General features: G+C 39.1%; 1 protein-coding gene across 2 annotated transcripts in view; it reads left to right on the top strand.

Annotated features, from left to right (window-relative positions):
• C1H4orf19 (chromosome 1 C4orf19 homolog) overlaps nt 1-15,408 on the top strand; it is a 43,822-nt gene that overhangs the window by 16,133 nt on the left and 12,281 nt on the right. The window contains exons 2-4 of one of the 2 annotated variants that reach the window (XM_069792044.1): nt 3,614-3,663; nt 6,255-6,345; nt 9,161-9,215. The gene's annotated coding sequence lies outside the window, so the exon portion shown is untranslated. The remainder of the gene's footprint in view (nt 1-3,613; nt 3,664-6,254; nt 6,346-9,160; nt 9,216-15,408) is intronic. The other variant, XM_069792033.1, reaches the window with a different exon arrangement.

Genomic DNA, 15,408 nt, shown 5'->3' with positions numbered 1-15,408 from the left:
ACATCACACTCTTCAGAAACCTTCATAAGTTTTGTAGCTAAATTAGATGTTGCTTTGTCACCAGCGCCTGAATGAAAATAGTCAGAGACTGGGAGACGACTAGGTGTCTGGGAGTACCGCTTACAGAGCCAGGTCCTAAACAAGGTAGCTGCAACCCAGACAAAAGCTGGCAAGACTGGCTAATCACATGGATACATTCGCATCAGGCAGTGCATGCCACATCAGACAGTTCTAATGAAAAAGGTAGTGGAAAGAGAAGAAAGACATCCACAGTACACACATGTCCCCTTCCCCTCCACTGGTAAATACGTAATTTTTTTGGTAAGAATAAAGACAACACAAGCTCCCCGGTAAGTGCAAGCAAGGAAAAGCTCCATGGCAGGTCTTCAGAGAGGGTCTGCAGGGAGCAGAGCATCAGGGAAACAGCGTGAGGTCAGGCCTACAGCACGTCCTTGGCTCCGCCCAGCTGTAAGTCCCCTCTTACTGTTAGGTGACACCACGGCATCACAACCAGGCACTGAGCCTCAGCGTTTTCCAGTGCAGCACAAAAAGGCTGAAAACAAGCCTTTCCCCCAACGCATCCCCATGAAGCTCTGGACCCAATGCAGAGATAGATAGGTTAAACAGGTTAAACAGCTAAAAGCTGGCATGACTTGCAGATAAGGCCCTGCCTTTAATTTGTCAGATGCTTCAGCAATCAAGCAATAAAACAACACAGAGGTGAGTCTAACACTCAAGTACAAATGATTCACAGTCCAGCTTTTACCAAGCTTAAGGACCACACCAGTTTCTTTCCATTGGAGGAAGGCCCACTGCCATGGAGAAGACATAGTAGAACACGCAGCAATGAAGGCTAAACCGCAATAAATTTCAGTTCACATTAACATGCGCTGTGAACCCTGGTAAAAAGGAGTAGAAGAAATGCAGCCTCTTCCACCTTCCCTACACTGAAAATCGCCTTATCCAGTAATGAGATAAGGCCAACAGCTGGGGATGATGATTTGCTTTTTCAGCTATCCCTACGTAAAACCCCAGAGCATGCAACACAGCCTTTACACAAAGTTGTGATGATGAAATCAGGCTGATGAAGATTTTTTACATGATAAAATGCTGCCAGGTGTAGCTTTAATAATAATTTAAGAAATTACTAAAGTCTTTTGATTAAAGCTGCTATATATAGATGAGAAAGCTAAAATATTTATTCTACAGTTAAATGAAAAAATGTTCTCTTATAACAAACACAAAGACCTAGCGCACCAGCCACCCGGTATCTGGCATTCTTTGTGAACACTTCCCAGAATTACTGATGTCAGTGTCTGGCCAGTACAGCTATAAGTGTGTTAAATATTTAAACTTAGAAAAGAAGCAGAATTTTTTGACTGAAATTTTTTATGAATGTTCTTGTTTTGGCATGACCGTTTAAAAACCAAGGATCATGGATCTTGTCAGGATATGAGCATGGATGGGGAAAGGAAGAAAGGTCTGAGGATTTTGCCTGATTAAAATGTGCAGTGGCCTGCACTCTTAACACTCACTCTGAATCTTAAGTTCCAGATAAATATTCATAAATGTACTCACCACAGGTCTGGTAACGTTGTTTAGAAATTTAGAAGCGTGATTCTCCTTGAATCCCCAGGTAGGTCCTGCCCAAAAACTCTAAGCAACAAACAAAAAAACCTAACAAAAAAAAAAGCTAGAATTGATACTGTTATTACATCATCACAGGGTTCAAGCAATCGTAGGAGAGTGGATGCCATTCTGCACCTAAAGTTTTCAGAATGCTCTCACACCTGTAGGCAACACAGGGAATATAAAGCAACATTCAACCATTTTTTTCAGTATTTTCAAGCTTATTCCTGAGTATTTGAATAAAGCACCACTGTTTTCCAACTAACTTAGAGATTAACTCCACATCTCAGATATCCACACTAACCAAAAAGACCCATCCATATAGAAGAGCCCAAATAATGCTCTGAATAACTCTTTCTTCTAAAAAAAGCTACACTTCTCAGTATACATTTTTCAAAGTCCTCTACCTGTCTAGAGCAAAATCCTACACTGCATAGTAGACTAAAGGGAAAATGTAACCATCTTTTTATATAATATAAAGACCAGGGAACATTCAATCAGCTCAAAAAAAGGGACTAGTTCAGAATGGAGCAAACAAAATAATTCCTCCAGCATAACCAGTCTGGGCAATTGCTATCTATAAATTTGTTACCAAGGGAAAGAGTATAATGAGGTTTCCAAAGAAAACAACAAACACTATCCAGCATCACAAAAGTGAACATGATAATATCAAATATAGGTTTTTTAAAAGTACAAAGTTTTAGGAGAATGTAAGTCTTCAAACTCAGAGACTTAAGCCATGTTTGATGTGATGTAAAAGTTGCATAATACCAGCTCCCTGAGCGGTGTTTGCACAACTTCTTCGGAGGTATCTGATGCTGACTACAGCACTGAACTGGGGTCTGATGCAGCCTGACAGTTTCTGTCTCTCTTTATACATAATAAGGTAGAATTAAAAATACAAGAAAAATCAAACAATGCAGAGATATTCCTGATGATCCACTGCAGGGACAGTTTTAAAAGAATAAGCTTTTTTCCTTTTTTTTTTTTTTTTTTAAACAGAGTGGCAGGATAAATCTACTTGATTTTTTTTTCGTATTATAATTAAATTCCCGATCATAGAAAACAGACAAAAAACCCCACTCTTCTTGTTTTTCCCTAGAGTTTTCTGTAGTGGCCATTTTTAATGCCTTTGTTGAGCAGAACTCGGGTGGAACCAAGAAAACAGGAGCTAACCTGCTGCTCCTTTGTGGCTCTGATCTGGGTGTCCAAAGAACAAGGATTTGTTGCAGTCATTGGCTTGGCACCTGCCTGAGGCATTCAACTGTATCTAGCACAATGATGCTGGAAAGCTTTAATGAGTAAATACACAATAACATTTGTAAGTTTACAGCATCTGCGAAAGGTGTGGGTAGGGCAATTCCTCTACTGTGTGTTTCCAGAGCAAGTCAAACCCCTTAATTAAATTCATGCTCTTGTCCTGCTTCAAAAGGAAAAACAGAGCTGATTTATGGGCACTGACAGCTGCAGGAACCAGGAGCTGGTTTTGCTCACTCCCTCCCCTTACCTAATTTTTAAGCATCTGGGTAGGTTGATTTCTCAGATTCTGGTCATATGAAAGGCTGCACGTCCTCAGTCTCTACAAAGAAAGTAAAGGAAGCTGCCTCATGCAGAGTACAGTCTGTAAGACTGTCATGGTTTCTTAGCACTGGCTGAATAGTATCTACAGGAATTGGGTACCTGAACATCTCTGTGCCCAAGCAACTTGCAGGATGAAACTGTAAAAGGTCCCTCTCATAAGACATTTCTTATCTAGTCATTATTTTACTTGTCCTGACAACAAAAACTTTAAAATGAGAAAGCAGTACCTGAGGAACAGTGCAATCTACGGCAACAAAAAATTCTCTTTTTAAAAACAGTGAGGGAAATTGCCACAAATACTTTCTTCTAGAGGGAATATAAATGTCTCTGTATTGCCATATCACATAGTGATATATGCAAATAGCAATATAGAGCAATCCTCCAGTATGTTCTTTTCTTCTAGGTTCTTTAAACAGGAGACAGATTGCTAGCATTTTGGGCTGAAATCTGGAGGTAAGCAATCAGAACACATTTAACACCCAAGCTAAGAACAGGAAACTGTTACAGAAGTGGAAAATTTTGGTTGCTGAACTTTCACCCTAGACTTTGGGGAGATTTTACTAATAAAGAACCATACAAACATGGACACAGTATATTGGCACTGCATCACCTGTCCAGCAGAGCTGTATGCTGCTGCTGCAGACACTGCCAATAAAGATCAAAGCTTTCCATGCGTTAATGAGCTAAACCTGGGTGTTACGTGAGCTAAACCTGGGTGTTAGGTTTCATACCATGCTGTAGACCTATATTGACCTCTACGGAGTGAAAGCTTGGGCCAGATGAACTCTGGAGCCCCCTTTCAACCGATTATTTTACGATTCTGTACAACACTTCATAAAACATAAGACGAATTTATTTTGTTGTGATTCATAGTCCAGGCAGCAGAAAGCCTGCTGGGAACAAGGATACTACCATCTAAAACAGCTCATGATCACTAATGCCAGGAAAAAATAGGAAGTAGCCAGCATGGTCTAATAAGTGGTGGTGGTGGAACAAACAGTACATAAAAATATCTCTTTCTGCCAGTGAGCCAAAGGGGCCTCAATAAAAGATGACTATGGTTAAGAACCTGTATCTAGACATAAATGGGAACATGATAATGGACTGCAAGATCAACTAAATGGACAGCGCTATCCTAAGCTGCCTTAGCTAACAGAAAGGTGGTAATTCTCCAGAAATCTCTTGTACATATTTGAATATACCACTTCTTACAGTCCAACACACCAGCAGTCTATGACATTTTCAGTTTATGGCAAAATGAGCACACCTCAACTCACACAGGTGGCAACTGGAAGTTCAGCCCATGCACCCAGGACCTGGCAAGACTACAGAGCTCTTCCAGACAATTACTGCCTATTTTCAGCTGTGGATCAAGATCTCTCCTTTTGTCAGCTTGTTTTTACCACTCAGGAAACAACCTGTGCCTCTTCAGTTACTGAGCGGGCTCTCCACAAATGGGGGAGATTAGTCAGATCTCGAAGAACTGTTAAACGGTGTTCATTCAAATGTTAACTGGTGCATGGTGTCTCAGTTAACTGCTTATGTTCTTCATGTTGTTATTGCCAAGTTTGATATTTACAAGGAGCATAATGACAGAATTCAAGAACTAGCATGCTGATAAATACATAAAAAGTCTCAAAAAACTTTCTGAATTCATGAAAGATTGCTAGAATAACTAACCTCAACACGATTATATTTCCTAGGTACTTTTCGTGAATAAAACTGAGTATTTATTTCTCTTCCTCCTCAATTCCCCCAGTAAACCAAGGCAGCTATAGTTACCTACATTTTTACTTCTTCTCATCCCTATAGAGCCTAGGAGAGAAGTGTGCAATTTTACAGTTGAAAGATTATTTCTTCACTCCAAGCATTCACAGAAATGATTTAGGATTTTCAAATTCAGCTTTGATTTTACAAAAATTGTCCCTTTCATGACCTTGCAACAGAGTCTTAAAGGCTTTGATTCCACTCCTAGCAAGGTCAACCACAGTTTTACCATCAACAAGCAGTGGGTCTACATTTTATACAGTATCCCTCATACAAAACATATCTCAGCTTGCCTTGCACAAAGAGCACATTAATACAACCATATGTAAACAATTACAGTGAAACACATGGGCAGAAACACAAAGAATGTATGGAAATCAGAGGTTTATTCCACTGAAATTTGAATTGAGATGAAGAGTTGAACTGATCAAAAAGACCCCAAAAAAAGCTGTTGGGCAACAGAGTTTGCAGCAGAGAAAATATTTGAACAATACCACAAAAGCACACATGTGGCAAGGCCAAGGGTATTAGAGAAGGGAAGGAAACTGTGAGAGGAATGCAAACCTCAAGGCATAAATTAAAACCACTGTTGATAGCTGAACAATTTCTGAAACTGTCAGGAACAGCATGGAGTTCTAATACTTTTGACCAACGAAGGAAAACAAGTAATATCTACAACCTGCTGATCTGAAGATCAGCTTGGAGGACCAAGTTATGAATTCTGGAAAGAAAGAGTTAAACCCGGTATTGTTTGAGTGAAACAATACATGTATGTTAGTATGTTAGTTCTCTTTGATCCTTAGGGTGAGGGAAGCTCCTTTCTAATGAAAAGTGCTGGTCTACGTCACACATCATACAACAGAGAAACTGTGTATGGTGCCTGAAAAGTTCAGGGTGGGAGATCCTAATGGAGTAAGACAATAGGTGGATTGGAACGACAACTGTCAAGCCTGCATAGAGAAAGCAGCACCCCACGCACTCTTCTAGCAGAGGACAAATATAATGTTAAAAACCCAAAAACCTAGAAAGGGATTCAACAGCAGCACTAAAAGGTAAATACAGAAATAACTGCTCAGTGTCCAAAAGGTTAATTTTGTCCAGCACAAAACACAACCAGGGTCTGAAGTGAATCCATGGTCTATGCCAAATCAGGCTTAGGGTATTGCGCCTAGATTTTGACTATATGACTTTGAGATAGCATGTTTTTCAGCAACTAAATGAAATGGAAAATGCAAATAGGAGCTTCTGAGAGCCTAATGATTTTGTTTAAATTCCAGGTTATTTTGGAATGTGAAAACTACTTGCTGCTTGGATCCATGACAACCATGTAGATACTATTCACTTGCTTTAACTATCTACACCAACATGGTAAGCCATATTCCAAAGATCAGGTCTCAAGTCACTTGTAGTTGTGTCATGTAATAAGTTGGAATGACTGGGTGTTTAAGGCTTCATGTTTCTTTCTCAAAAAGAGTAATATAAAAAGTACTAAACAACATAAGAAAGCAGGATGTGGCAACATTCCTTCATTACAAACACTGTTTTACACACCAGACAAGTATTAAGTTTCCCAGAATATCTCAAAAGGGATGTTACTAAGCAAAGATGATGGTAAAAAGAGTATTTAATTAAGGTGTCTGAGTGTACTTTGCAGGACTAACAGCCATGTTCCAAATTATCACCAAGCAGAAGAGGAAAAAGCTCCAAATACAATGAAAAGGGGGTATTTTTAACTCAAGTTTAAGTACAAATATAGAATGGTTTATGCCTGATCCTGACACAGAAAAAATGAATTATTGGTTCAATTGAAAGCCAGCTTCTATACATATTCTTCCATTAAATAGCCAGCATTTGCAACTGGGTTTTCGGCACTAATGTTAACATTATAGGCAAACAGTTTCACTAATTAATTGCTTTTTCTTAAAGAAAAAACACACTCTACTTTTGCGTCAAAAGCCAGTCACATGCATCAGACAGGAGTTCACAGTGAAATCAGTTATCACTTAACATGATATAATGGGTAAGTTTACAATCTGCCAACAGCTGTGACTCCCATGAGCTCTCCTTTTTAGCATTTTCATTTTAAATTGCCAGGAGTTATAGAAACATATTTCCTGGAAGATTTAAAATAAACAAACAAAACCCAATTATAAATTAAAAGAAAACCCTATAGCTAACCTACTACTTCAAAACTGGTAAAACAGACAAATGCAATTCACAGAAGAAAGGATGCACTGTAAGGTTTAGTTAAGCAGGCTACATCTTTTGCATTTGTTAAATAAAATCTGCATCCTTTCAACACGAGGCAAAAGGCCACGGATTTTATTTTTCATTTTACTTTCATTGCATGCAAAAATGTTTAGGCCATGACTTGCACAAAACAAGTAAGGACATCAAGACAGAATTATGCTATAAGTAAGATTAATTAGAGATTGGAACAAAAATTAAACAGAAGAATCTACTTGGTAATTAATAATGACAGCTATAGCAAATAAGAATAAAATTAAGGTAAAAAGAGACACAGGACGACCCCAGTAAAAGGTTGCATAAAAACAGGAACACACAATGACTCATTCTTCATAAGCTTTGTTATTTACTCCACCTAAAGTACTGACAGCACCTTTAGCAGATACACAGAAACACTCTCAACCCTTTGCAACAGTATAATAAGATTAAATAGGGCTATAAATCTCAAAAGTGCTGTACAAACATTAAGCTCTGAGAAGGATATGAAATGGTAGCATACAAGACAAGTTAAGTGACTTGCTGTAGGGCAACAGAGCAACACAATGAATCAAGGGTTCCCAGGTTCTCCTTAGCAATGAGTCACATCAGATATCTGAGCCACCTCAGGTTGCATTTAGTTTTCAGTCATATTTCAGGCTTTTAATAGAAAAATCTTCTAAATATCACCTATGGGTCAAACACTATGCATTGTTGTCTTCTTGACTTTGCAGGTCAACAGCAACCATGAAAATACTGATAGAGCCAAGGGTACTTTCAAACCTGAAAGCTAGCAGTAAAATTTTATGAGAACTTTTCAGAGTTCTGAAAAATATAAATGCAAGGAATATGTATGCAAAAAGAGCGTAGCAAAACCAGCAGCAACAGCAATAACCGTGAAATTGCCTTGTACTGTCCCTCCCCAGCCCCATTACCTATGGATGCTGAATTGAGGAATGAACTGCCTTGGCTTAGATCCTAGGAGAGTTCTGCTGAAAGGGATATCAAGGCCAGTAAAAACCTCACTCTCTTAGAAGAAAAGCCTTGCAGGTTTCAAGAATGGTGCAAGCACAACTCTATCTGGATTTGTGGCTTGTAATGTAAGCTGCACTAAGATTTTTCAAGTTATTGTCACTCAAGCTGAGAGATGCCAAGAATGAAGGAACACACATGGCCCAAATTCTAAAATCCACAGCAAAATACATTGCCTGTTTCAAAGAAATGAGCTCAACTTGGTGATTAATATTCATTACAGGTTTGTGTGCACACACAGATCCACATGGGCATATGCCCACATTCCACTCACTACAAGAAATACAGAAAATATTAATATTTTTAAAGGAAAAAAGGGATCTGCATTGTTTCATTCTAATTCTATCATCTTATTAATTTATCTGTCTCTCTCTAAATTCTTAATGAAAACATTTTGCTGAATTTTCCATTTAGCCTGGAGCATACATATCTGACAGAACAATAGCTTTACCAATACCTAGAATATTACTGGAATTCCAGAGGCATTTCTTAAGTTTCAAAAGTTTGTGAAAATCTGAAGGAGAAAGTTCTGACAAGCATACAGTAAAGGTAAAGTTTTAGCTGATACTATAAATATCCTGGCTCCCAGCAAAGAAAAAAAGAAATCCCATAATAGTGCATATTTGAAAGTTTTCTATTTTATTGTTGCTGTTTAAAGCATAAACACTTCACATGAGTCCTAATCCACTGTAACAGGCAAGCTCATGCTCACTTTAAGCAGGTTAGCATTCCAGTTCAGCTCAAGGGGATGAGCATACTAAAGTGATTTGTTTGATCATTGTCTAAATTAAAAATTCACAATGGCACGAAGAGGAGGTTGTTATGTTTCCACATTGTTTGCAGTAGACAGCCTACACCTCAGAGTATCCTTCTTACTTGTGTAGGCACGTGAAGAAATCACTTGCGAAGTGTTGTTTTACTGTTGCAGGATCAAGGTATTTAAACCAAACCTTTCAAGCAGTCAATGGAGTACAATCTGAAAGGTAGGATTATTTTTTTTATTCTTGTTATGTAAATCTAAAACTTACTGGCCATTCACTATTGTAACTTCAGCACTCCACAACAGAGAACATCACTGGATTATTTTTCTCTCTGCAGTACTCCACCATATTTTCTAATGATGATGCTCTGACACTACAAGCACTGGTAACAGAACAGGTTCTGAACTGTGTTTCCTTCCAACCCCTAATATTTCTGATGTAACAAATAAAAGCTTGCCAGTTTCCACTCCAAAGTTTAGAAAAAGATACTATAAAGAATAAATACAAGAATACTAAGTTGACTCATTCTAAGTCAGTTAACACAGGTGAAAAATGGCAGGAGAAAATGTGGAAATGCAGGCAAATGGTATGGGAAGAACAAGCTAAGGCAAGGGGGGAAAGAAAGAGGAGAATCTGAGGAAGGAGAACAAACTGGAAAACAAGGATTGATTTGGCTGGAGAGGGAGAGCACGCTGACTTCTAACGGTTCCCTTAAAAAAAGCTACAGGTTATTCCATCAAATGGTCAAACGCAATATCCTGACAATTTTAAGAAAGCTCCTTGATCCATTTGTTGTTTGTTTTTTTACAGAAGAGAATCACTGACTCATACTAACTGCTCACGGCTTTATCCAATTTTCTTTGTATTAAGAGAGGCTGATGTTCTGAGCAGTACACCACCACCACCACAATACCTGCCACTAGCAATATTTCGGATGATATAAACAAATCAGAAGCATCTGAAATATTCAGGGCAAGAGGATTTTTGGGGACACAAAGCTACAATTGAATACCACAGCTGAGATCACATATCCTACCTGGCCTCAATCCTGCCTAAAGGCATATACCCAAGAAACTCCAATACCTATTTGAAGCAATCCCCACAGACATTCAAGCCTACTTTCAAAATATTTCTCCCTTAAGTAAAAATGTATGGCATACACTTAAAGGATAAAGGCCTGCTGAACTCCAGCAGTGTCTCTTCATGCCCATTTCCAAAAACTCAATGTGGGGGCTTGAGGGGGAGGGGGGAGAAACAAAGAAGCACTGAGCTTATCCACAAAACTGATGTGCAAACAAAAAAGAAGTTTTAATAAGCTAGAATGCCAAAATCACATGAGTTAATTTGTACCATTTAGTGCACTTACACTTAACTGTTGTTTTCATAAGTTTTATTATTTTCTCATTTTAACTTACAAGAATTTTACAACATCTAAAACATATGAGGTCTTCACCTTATCTCCTTCCCCATCTTCCTCTACTCACAAAGTGCCTCTCAGATCACCTAAAGATTCAAAGTCTTTCAACAGCATTTTTTAAAGGTTCTGCTATCTATAGCCCCCAAGAAGGCCATAAATTGTTTCTGGGTTTTCACTGCTGCACAGAACTCACAGGCAAATACAAGAGGCAACAGCTTCCAGCAGATGAAGGATCAACAAAGAGCTTGATTTCATAGCAGTGTACAGTATGCTGCTATGCTGCAAGCTAGTGGCAGCTATGTGATAGTGTACATGGCATAACCACATAACATAGCTGGGAACCAGTCTGGCTTGCCAAGTTTTTCTCACAGACTAAATCCTGTGGCAGTAGACTGCAGCCTTCATGCTCACTGTCTGATATTTTCCATTTTCCTAATGTCCCAAGCAGAATTTCTCATTGATTTCAGCATCCATAAAACTGATACAATAAAAATGAAATTATTCCAGGAGACTACAAAAATAGCCTTTATATATATTCATGTTATATAAATATATAAAAGTATATATTCAGTTGAGAAACAATCCACATCTAGAAAATACTTCCATATTTAAGCAGGCTTATAGTCTTCAGCTGATTCTACAAATGGAAGTCTAAGGAAAACTGACTTCTGAGCCAGAAGACAGAAAACAAGTAGCTCCACAGCCAGTTGTGCTGACATACAAAATTCAAGTTAAAGGATTTGTTTGCTTTCCTGTCAGTACTGCAAAGAAAATCAAACTGTGCAGTTTCTGGCTCATTCAGCCCCAGAGTAATAAATATTCTGAAAGCCAGATTCTGTCCTTATTTGTATTCTCTCAGTCGCCTCTGGTAAGGGTGCAGGAAACTAAGGCCACATCATGGCCAGGAGAGAATTTTTGCTTTGTATTTACATTGCCATGTGGATCCTACATTGCTACAGGAACTTAGGGACCACCATACCACTTCAAACCAGTGACCTGAGTGACAGCAATAAACCAATTGTCAGCTCAGTACCTGAGTTTAGTGCTACTTCATGTTTAAGTCACACATAGGTATTGAGATCCCCCAGCTATGCCTCATTAGGCACACTAATGCATCAGTTTGCTCAGCAGCATCTCACACGTGGTACCTTTGGACATAGCCAAAGGTAAATCTGTCAAGGGCTGGATGCATCTGCAGACCCTGTCATACTGTTGTTTTCTTCAAATGTACCTTGCTGACCTCAGCATCTGCCCTTCCTCAAATTCAGCTAAAATTTCATTCTGATCTTTCACCAGGGACAGCAACATCTTTCAACTATTGCTATCTTTACAGACAGCTTTGACCTCTCAGCAACTGTTGAATTTTCTCAGTCCTCAAAATTTACCAGTCTTTAATATACTGATGGATCAAGCAGCATGCTTCTGTCCCCTCTCTCCTCTTTGACATCTAAATTTATTGACTCCTGTAAAGTTAAGTCACCCTTCATTACCTCATCTTTCATCCAAAGGTTGAAATCTCACTTCTTCAGCTAGCCCTCTAGACAGAACTAGAAGCATTCATAAGAAAGCTATCTCAAGACCTTTAGTTGTTTTCATTTCCTTAATATTTTAAAGATAGGTCTGAGAGACCTACTGGGGGAAACAAAAAAATCACCAGATTTTGAACTGTATGTAGTTTTTATGCCAGGAGAAATGGTTCAGCCATTAGGAAAAAAAGAAAGTGTAAAGAACAACAACATACATATAAAAACCTCAGTGTTTCCAGTGAAATAGGCAACTAGTCAGAAATCAGTCAATGGAGGGACGCATCCAGATTTTTTTTAAGTAAACTGAAACATCTCCACAATTTTCAGTGTATGATTGTTTCTCAAGTAGGCACACAGAATATGGATGCACTCAGTGCAAAAGGCTTGTGGTCTTCAGGACACTCAGATCAGGCCACTGAACAGGATTGAAATCACAGAATATCACTAAAGCAGGATAGAGCAGTTCAAACTTAAGTTTGATCCTCCAGCTAACATGACAAGCGGAAATACCTAGGACAGGCATTGGGTAACACCTCAAAGTACAGATATTTCTAGCAGGAAGCAGCCTCTTGTGAAAGTACAGAATAGGAACTATATGAAAAGATAGGGAATAGACGAGTATTTTGGAGTATTTAAATATTTCAGAAATTATTAGGAGCAAATAATAGCTTTTAACAGCTACACTAAAAAGATGTGAACATGGAACAGAATTTCCAAATTATAGCTTTTATTTTTACTGCAACTTCTTTAGAAGCTACCTCATATTCCAAAATAAACATTAAAAAATAGAACTTGGACATTTATGGCATACATTAATCATCATGCACTTTTCTTTCAGCAACCTCATACAATCGACTCAAGTTCTCTGTGTGATGTCTTCCTACTATTCCCTTGAGAAGTCCCTGAGACATACGAGAAATGACCCTTTGAAATCCATAACCAGGACTTCAGTAGTTATGTTTCCAAAGCTGGGGAGCAAATGAGACAGTTTTACAAACAGGAAGAGAAAACTGCTTGGACTACCACAGACCTATTCCCTGTTTTAAGACCTTTTTATTTATCTATACATATATGTGTATGACACCTAAGAAGAGGTACATTTATAAATACCTAAGGAGAGGTACATGTATATATAAATAGAAAAACCTAACCCACCACATCATTTCTTTATCACAAAGATTATGGCATAAAAATGACAAGCCGCTTACTCTAGCTGAATCTGAGTTGTCCTGCAAGACTGGACAAATGAGGCAAATGAGTCACGTTTTTCTCTTGAAAAGATTTACTGCATCATATATATGACACACGTGAAGTCTCCACTGTCCTCAGGGAGGAAAGTCACAAATCAGCTGCCAATGCTCAGTTTCTACCCATACCACTGCTGTGCCAGTAGGACCCTGATTCTCTGTGGTATAATGCCTAGCTAGCAGAATAAGAAGTTATCCATATGGACAACCTGTCCTCAGACCCTGTTCAAGCTTCCATTTCACTAAGCCCAAGCCAATCTACTGTATGTCCCACAGATGTATAACATCCAGTCAGGGTAGAGCCTTTTGAGTCAGGAAAATAGGGCATCTTAAAGTATTTCTTGTACCAACTCCTACTTTTAGTGTCCTGGTGACACTTCAGTGAATTTTAAGTGCCCAAGCCCAAAACTGAAATCCACAGCACTCTCTGGAAGTCCACAGACACTGCATTTCCACCCAGGTGTCTAGCTGACTAAAGCTCTTTTGATGGACATACCAGAGCTCTCACCATCTTGCCAGGTCTCAGCAAAATATCTCCTGCCAAGTTCATCTGGGAATTGTAAAATAAGCAGCCTATTTGTATTAGGAATCAGGAAAGGCTGTCCAGCCAAAGATATAATAGAACAGGGAGTCCAAGTTAAGAGCAAGGATTTATAATCAATATCCACACGCCTCTATGCCCGGAGGGACAAGGCACTTCAGCTGGACACCCAGCCAATTCTGCTGAGAGCTTATGAACCCCTTGCCCTAAGGTGTGACTACACCAGATCTCCTTTGGCCTGAAACCACATGGTGTTGCTGAGTCTCCAAAGCCTGGCAGGTGCATTAAAGCCACATCTCACACAGACTAAGAACACAATGTTCAATCTAAAACACAGCAGCACCAGCAGCTCCCAGTCAAAACCACAGAGGAGGCGGTGATTATTTTACATAGTATTGAAAGGGTTAGAGAATGCCCTCATAAATTAGGAGCCCTGGTTCAGTTTGACCCTCAGCCTCAAAGCTATGCCTCACAGCTATCAGTCACGTCCTTGATGGCTTGCTGTGAAGAAGGCTGCTGAAGCCTGCCACTGGGAAGGGAGCTGTTCCAGGCAAAGTGTAAGCAAAGGATCCTGTGAATTGTAGCCCGGTGGCAGCACTACCTCAGGCCCTGATTCTAGAGCTACTTCTATGTTAAGTGTTTTAAAAAGACATTAGATACAACCAAGGTTTTTCAGACCAAGGGTTGGAACCCAAGAATCCGTTCTCCAAAGTGCAAAGTTGCACAAGATTGCAAAGAGACACTTTAACCTCCCAAGAGAGATGAGATTTCAGATACAGTCCCTCTTTATTACCTAAAAATTGGCTATAACTATTTTGAGGCTCCAGCTGTTTTCCCAAACACAGATCCCCAGTTGGGCCTAGCCTAACACAACTACTGAATCAAATACAGTTTCTCTGCTGATTGCTTCTTTCACACATACATGACCATCTGCTTATCATATCCATTTTTTGCCTTGTCACACTTTTAGACCATGCATCCCTTGGGAAGGAGCACATTTCTATGTTTGCCTCTGCACAGTATGGCCCTAAACATGATTCAGGGTTTTAGGCCTCACTAGAGTACAAGCTATTGTATTTTATGGGATTAACAATTTTAGAAGACAGGAAATATAAACTTCAGTAACTTAAAAACCAGACAGTGATGTAAGTTTGGGAAGACCAGATGTAGGGAATAAGCTTGGCTGAAGAGGAAATGAGTGTTTTTATGCTACAAGCTGTATTTATTTTTCCTTTGAGCAAACTGGCTAATGATTGTGAGAGTTTTACCCTTTGCTCCACTCTTCCTTTTAATCATAAAAAATAAAACAAACATTTTGTACGGTAAATAATGGGGGTAGGGAAATGTTCTGTGACCTAGTGCTGTGAGTGATGAGGAATTAGTCAGAGAGATTGCATTTCCTTTTAAGTATCGTCTAAATATTTAAAATCAATTGCAAAGAGCATAACAGGGAAAAAGGACACGTTCAGATCACCTCCACGTTGTAGCCCATGTGTCCTCTAGGGTACTCCACTACAGTAATAAGGGCCTCACAAAAAGGCCCACCTTCCCTGTGAGCTGGCCTTACATTTTCAGAGGTGTTTACAAAAAAGCCTACAGCTACCAGAGAGATTAGTCGGTGAATGAAATAGTACAAGAATTACATTAAAATAAAAAACATTGGCAGAGTGGAAATAGGAATCTA

Source organism: Haliaeetus albicilla, chromosome 1 (assembly GCF_947461875.1).
Source record: "Haliaeetus albicilla chromosome 1, bHalAlb1.1, whole genome shotgun sequence".
Classification (NCBI taxonomy): domain Eukaryota; kingdom Metazoa; phylum Chordata; class Aves; order Accipitriformes; family Accipitridae; genus Haliaeetus; species Haliaeetus albicilla.
This window is presented reverse-complemented; position numbering and strand designations above follow the sequence as displayed.